Source organism: Ictalurus punctatus, unplaced genomic scaffold, assembly GCF_001660625.3.
Source record: "Ictalurus punctatus breed USDA103 unplaced genomic scaffold, Coco_2.0 tig00005203, whole genome shotgun sequence".
Classification (NCBI taxonomy): domain Eukaryota; kingdom Metazoa; phylum Chordata; class Actinopteri; order Siluriformes; family Ictaluridae; genus Ictalurus; species Ictalurus punctatus.
In genome coordinates, this window is record NW_026521107.1 from 65135 (window position 1) to 72296 (window position 7162).

General features: G+C 46.6%; 2 non-coding genes across 2 annotated transcripts; both read right to left on the reverse strand.

Annotated features, from left to right (window-relative positions):
• Nucleotides 1-3743: 3743 nt before the first annotated feature.
• trnak-uuu (transfer RNA lysine (anticodon UUU)) lies at nucleotides 3744-3816 on the reverse strand. Its single transcript has one exon. It is a non-coding gene; the product is annotated as a tRNA-Lys (tRNA).
• A 2988-nt stretch (nucleotides 3817-6804) lies between these two features.
• Nucleotides 6805-6877, reverse strand: trnak-uuu (transfer RNA lysine (anticodon UUU)). The gene has a single exon. It is a non-coding gene; the product is annotated as a tRNA-Lys (tRNA).
• Nucleotides 6878-7162: the final 285 nt, after the last annotated feature.

Sequence of the window (7162 nt, forward strand, 5' to 3'; positions counted from 1 at the left end):
GCACCACTATTCAAGGATACAAACCAACAGGGTTCAACCACGGCTCTGTCCTTCATACTTCTTTACCCACTGACTGCCTGCAGTCTGAGACATACAAAGAGACAAGGTTCTTGTGAAACCTGTAAAATGGTGACGTTATCCAAGAGAATGTTGAACTTTGGTCCTATCTATTATGTTGGCCAGTTTCTAAGTTGAGATCAACTTAACCCCAGTGCTTTCTGTTTAACGACCTTGTTCGTATTTTTGTTTACAACTAGCACACTTTTGACCAGCATGTCGCTTGGAAATCGTTACCAGCATAACTCTTGTTCGTAAGGCTCACTCTGGAGGCTTGTCTTGGTTCAAGGAATGCCTTCGTGTCATGGTATGAGAACAAGTAGAATAGCATCAGCATTTTTAATTAAACTTGGCTTTTCTGCACAAGGAGACCAAAATTTCTAACAAACACGTTAATTCCACACCACAGACTGACGTGTAATCTTGGCTCTGTATGCCTCGCAAAAAGCAGGTTCACGCCACCTTTGCCACTGATTGCCCATCGTCTGACACGTATAATGACACAAAGGCCTCGTACAAATGGTAAATGTGTGAAGTTACCCAGAAGAAGGCTGAACCATGGTTCTATCGCATAGGCAGTTGAGTCCCTGAGTTGCGCTTCAGGTATAAGTTGTCCACGCTTCACTCTCACGCACTGGGGTGAGATCTACCATTTGATCTTGAAAATCTCCCTTAATGTCCAGGGAAGGGAAACCAGGCAGGTTATCCCTTTAAAGGGCTCGTGCCTTGTCCTCTGAAAGAGCTCTTGCCCAGATGTCAGACACTAGTCGCAACAGTCACAGCCCACCACCTGTCTCCGAGTTCCAATGCGTCTTGATCGCCACGCCGATGGACAAGTATGCCTTGCACCATGATGCGCTGTAGGCTTCGAGCTGGGACCTCGTGGCGCAACGGAAGTGCGTCTGACTCCAGATCAGGAGGTTCAAATCACGTCGGGGTCATTCAATGTGCTCTTTTTCACACAGACCCATGATTTTCTGCGCAGTCTAATAAGGATGCTGTTATATGGACTCCAATCTCTATGATGACCACCCATGTCTTTGTCAACTTCATGCTAAAAGGTGACAAAGCTTAGGTAGCAACACTCTCACCTAGCAACCATTAGTAACTTGACTACCTGCTGAATGTTTACCCTTAGTTTGCCCATTTTGCTTGCTGAACAAAACATGCTGGAAAGAGGCACCTTAGATGGTTTCACTGGACCTCTCAGAGGATCTGGAGGGTACTACAACACCCAAACAAGGACTGTTTGACTGTGTGAACCCTGGACCCTCAGATTAAAAGTCTGATGCTCTACCGACTGAGCTACCTGGGCTCGAGGAGAGAGAGAGAGCGCACTTTACCCTCGAGCTTGTAGGTCAGGCCTGTGGACGCTCTAGTTCAACGGTTCTCACAGACATAAATGGTGCTCAGCCCTTGGCTTGGAAAGGGCCCATCCCAGCTGGTTCTCATGGCTTTCTACAAACTATTAACACAGCTCAGCACCACTATTCAAGGATACAAACCAACAGGGTTCAACCACAGCTCTGTCCTTCATACTTCTTTACCCACTGACTGCCTGCAGTCTGAGACATACAAAGAGACAAGGTTCTTGTGAAACCTGTAAAATGGTGACGTTAACCAAGAGAATGTTGAACTTTGCTCCCCTCCATTATGTTGGCCAGTTTCTAAGTTGAGATCAACTTAACCCCAGTGCTTTCTGTTTAACGACCTTGTTCGTATTTTTGTTTACAACTAGCACACTTTTGACCAGCATGTCGCTTGGAAATCGTTACCAGCATAACTCTTATTCGTAAGGCTCACTCTGGAGGCTTGTCTTGGTTCAAGGAATGCCTTCGTGTCATGGTATGAGAACAAGTAGAATAGCATCAGCATTTTTAATTAAACTTGGCTTTTCTGCACAAGGAGACCAAAATTTCTAACAAACACGTTAATTCCACACCACAAACTGACGTGTAATCTTGGCTCTGTATGCCTCGCAAAAAGCAGGTTTACGCCACCTTTGCCACTGATTGCCCATCGTCTGACACGTATAATGACACAAAGGCCTCGTACAAATGGTAAATGTGTGAAGTTACCCAGAAGAAGGTTGAACCATGGTTCTATCGCATAGGCAGTTGAGTCCCTGAGTTGCACTTCAGGTATAAGTTGTCCACGCTTCACTCTCACGCACTGGGGTGAGATCTACCATTTTATCTTGAAAATCTCCCTTAAAGTCCAGGGAAGGGAAACCAGGCAGGTTATCCCTTTAAAGGGCTCGTGCCTTGTCCTCTGAAAGAGCTCTTGCCCAGATGTCAGACACTAGTCGCAACAGTCACAGCCCACCACCTGTCTCCGAGATCCAATGCGTCTTGAGCGCCACAAAGATGAACAAGTATGCCTTGCACCATGATGCGCTATAGGCTTCGAGCTGGGACCTCGTGGCGCAACGGTAGTGCGTCTGACTGCAGATCAGAAGGTTCAAATCATGTCGGGGTCATTCAATGTGCTCTTTTTCACACAGACCCATGATTTTCTGCGCAGTCTAATAAGGATGCTCTTATACGGACTCCAATCTCTATGATGACCACCCATGTCTTTGTCAACTTCATGCTAAAAGGTAACAAAGCTTAGGTAGCAACACTCTCACCTAGTAACCATTAGTAACTTGATTACCTGCTGAATGTTTAGGGTTAGGGTTAGAAATCGTTACCAGCATAACTCTTATTCGTAAGGCTCACTCTGGAGGCTTGTCTTGGTTCAAGGAATGCCTTCGTGTCATGGTATGAGAACAAGTAGAATAGCATCAGCATTTTTAATTAAACTTGGCTTTTCTGCACAAGGAGACCAAAATTTCTAACAAACACGTTAATTCCACACCACAAACTGACGTGTAATCTTGGCTCTGTATGCCTCGCCAAAAGCAGGTTTACGCCACCTTTGCCACTGATTGCCCATCGTCTGACACGTATAATGACACAAAGGCCTCGTACAAATGGTAAATGTGTGAAGTTACCCAGAAGAAGGCTGAACCATGGTTCTATCGCATAGGCAGTTGAGTCCCTGAGTTGCGCTTCAGGTATAAGTTGTCCACGCTTCACTCTCACGCACTGGGGTGAGATCTTCCATTTGATCTTGAAAATCTCCCTTAATGTCCAGGGAAGGGAAACCAGCCAGGTTATGCCTTTAAAGGGCTCGTGCCTTGTCCTCTGAAAGAGCTCTTGCCCAGATGTCAGACACTAGTCGCAACAGTCACAGCCCACCACCTGTCTCCGAGTTCCAATGCGTCTTGATCGCCACGCCGATGAACAAGTATGCCTTGCACCAAGATGCGCTATAGGCTTCAAGCTGGGACCTCATGGCGCAACGGTAGTGCGTCTGACTGCAGATCAGAAGGTTCAAATCATGTCGGGGTCATTCAATGTGCTCTTTTTCACACAGACCCATGATTTTATTCGCAGTCTAATAAGGATGCTGTTATATGGACTCCAATCTCTATGATGACCACCCATGTCTTTGTCAACTTCATGCTAAAAGGTAACAAAGCTTAGGTAGCAACACTCTCACCTAGTAACCATTAGTAACTTGACTACCTGCTGAATGTTTACCCTTAGTTTGCCCATTTTGCTTGCTGAACAAAACATGCTGGAAAGAGGCACCTTAGATGGTTTCACTGGACCTCTCAGAGGATCTGGAGTGTGCTACAACACCCAAACAGGGACTTGAACCCTGGACCCTCAGATTAAAAGTCTGACGCTCTACCGACTGAGCTATCTGGGCTCGAGGGGAGAGAGCGCACTTTACCCTCGAGCTTGTAGGTCAGGCCTGTGGACGCTCTAGTTCAACGGTTCTCACAGACATAAATGGTGCTCAGCCCTTGGCTTGGAAAGGGCCCATCCCAGCTGGTTCTCATGGCTTTCTACAAACTATTAACACAGCTCAGCACCACTATTCAAGGATACAAACCAACAGGGTTCAACCACAGCTCTGTCCTTCATACTTCTTTACCCACTGACTGCCTGCAGTCTGAGACATACAAAGAGACAAGGTTCTTGTGAAACCTGTAAAATGGTGACGTTAACCAAGAGAATGTTGAACTTTGCTCCCCTCCATTATGTTGGCCAGTTTCTAAGTTGAGATCAACTTAACCCCAGTGCTTTCTGTTTAACGACCTTGTTCGTATTTTTGTTTACAACTAGCACACTTTTGACCAGCATGTCGCTTGGAAATCGTTACCAGCATAACTCTTGTTCGTAAGGCTCACTCTGGAGGCTTGTCTTGGTTCAAGGAATGCCTTCGTGTCATGGTATGAGAACAAGTAGAATAGCATCAGCATTTTTAATTAAACTTGGCTTTTCTGCACAAGGAGACCAAAATTTCTAACAAACACGTTAATTCCACACCACAGACTGACGTGTAATCTTGGCTCTGTATGCCTCGCAAAAAGCAGGTTCACGCCACCTTTGCCACTGATTGCCCATCGTCTGACACGTATAATGACACAAAGGCCTCGTACAAATGGTAAATGTGTGAAGTTACCCAGAAGAAGGCTGAACCATGGTTCTATCGCATAGGCAGTTGAGTCCCTGAGTTGCGCTTCAGGTATAAGTTGTCCACACTTCACTCTCACGCACTGGGGTGAGATCTACCATTTGATCTTGAAAATCTCCCTTAATGTCCAGGGAAGGGAAACCAGGCAGGTTATCCCTTTAAAGGGCTCGTGCCTTGTCCTCTGAAAGAGCTCTTGCCCAGATGTCAGACACTAGTCGCAACAGTCACAGCCCACCACCTGTCTCCGAGTTCCAATGCGTCTTGATCGCCACGCCGATGGACAAGTATGCCTTGCACCATGATGCGCTGTAGGCTTCGAGCTGGGACCTCGTGGCGCAACGGAAGTGCGTCTGACTCCAGATCAGGAGGTTCAAATCACGTCGGGGTCATTCAATGTGCTCTTTTTCACACAGACCCATGATTTTCTGCGCAGTCTAATAAGGATGCTGTTATATGGACTCCAATCTCTATGATGACCACCCATGTCTTTGTCAACTTCATGCTAAAAGGTAACAAAGCTTAGGTAGCAACACTCTCACCTAGTAACCATTAGTAACTTGACAACCTGCTGAATGTTTACCCTTAGTTTGCCCATTTTGCTTGCTGAACAAAACATGCTGGAAAGAGGCACCTTAGATGGTTTCACTGGACCTCTCAGAGGATCTGGAGGGTACTACAACACCCAAACAGGGACTGTTTGACTGTGTGAACCCTGGACCCTCAGATTAAAAGTCTGATGCTCTACCGACTGAGCTACCTGGGCTCGAGGAGAGAGAGAGAGCGCACTTTACCCTCGAGCTTGTAGGTCAGGCCTGTGGACGCTCTAGTTCAACGGTTCTCACAGACATAAATGGTGCTCAGCCCTTGGCTTGGAAAGGGCGCATCCCATCTGGTTCTCATGGCTTTCTACAAACTGTTAACACAGCTCAGCACCACTATTCAAGGATACAAACCAACAGGGTTCAACCACGGCTCTGTCCTTCATACTTCTTTACCCACTGACTGCCTGCAGTCTGAGACATACAAAGAGACAAGGTTCTTGTGAAACCTGTAAAATGGTGACGTTATCCAAGAGAATGTTGAACTTTGGTCCTATCTATTATGTTGGCCAGTTTCTAAGTTGAGATCAACTTAACCCCAGTGCTTTCTGTTTAACGACCTTGTTCGTATTTTTGTTTACAACTAGCACACTTTTGACCAGCATGTCGCTTGGAAATCGTTACCAGCATAACTCTTGTTCGTAAGGCTCACTCTGGAGGCTTGTCTTGGTTCAAGGAATGCCTTCGTGTCATGGTATGAGAACAAGTAGAATAGCATCAGCATTTTTAATTAAACTTGGCTTTTCTGCACAAGGAGACCAAAATTTCTAACAAACACGTTAATTCCACACCACAGACTGACGTGTAATCTTGGCTCTGTATGCCTCGCAAAAAGCAGGTTCACGCCACCTTTGCCACTGATTGCCCATCGTCTGACACGTATAATGACACAAAGGCCTCGTACAAATGGTAAATGTGTGAAGTTACCCAGAAGAAGGCTGAACCATGGTTCTATCGCATAGGCAGTTGAGTCCCTGAGTTGCGCTTCAGGTATAAGTTGTCCACGCTTCACTCTCACGCACTGGGGTGAGATCTACCATTTGATCTTGAAAATCTCCCTTAATGTCCAGGGAAGGGAAACCAGGCAGGTTATCCCTTTAAAGGGCTCGTGCCTTGTCCTCTGAAAGAGCTCTTGCCCAGATGTCAGACACTAGTCGCAACAGTCACAGCCCACCACCTGTCTCCGAGTTCCAATGCGTCTTGATCGCCACGCCGATGGACAAGTATGCCTTGCACCATGATGCGCTGTAGGCTTCGAGCTGGGACCTCGTGGCGCAACGGAAGTGCGTCTGACTCCAGATCAGGAGGTTCAAATCACGTCGGGGTCATTCAATGTGCTCTTTTTCACACAGACCCATGATTTTCTGCGCAGTCTAATAAGGATGCTGTTATATGGACTCCAATCTCTATGATGACCACCCATGTCTTTGTCAACTTCATGCTAAAAGGTAACAAAGCTTAGGTAGCAACACTCTCACCTAGTAACCATTAGTAACTTGACAACCTGCTGAATGTTTACCCTTAGTTTGCCCATTTTGCTTGCTGAACAAAACATGCTGGAAAGAGGCACCTTAGATGGTTTCACTGGACCTCTCAGAGGATCTGGAGTGTGCTACAACACCCAAACAGGGACTTGAACCCTGGACCCTCAGATTAAAAGTCTGACGCTCTACCGACTGAGCTATCTGGGCTCGAGGGGAGAGAGCGCACTTTACCCTCGAGCTTGTAGGTCAGGCCTGTGGACGCTCTAGTTCAACGGTTCTCACAGACATAAATGGTGCTCAGCCCTTGGCTTGGAAAGGGCCCATCCCAGCTGGTTCTCATGGCTTTCTACAAACTATTAACACAGCTCAGCACCACTATTCAAGGATACAAACCAACAGGGTTCAACCACAGCTCTGTCCTTCATACTTCTTTACCCACTGACTGCCTGCAGTCTGAGACATACAAAGAGACAAGGTTCTTGTGAAACCTGT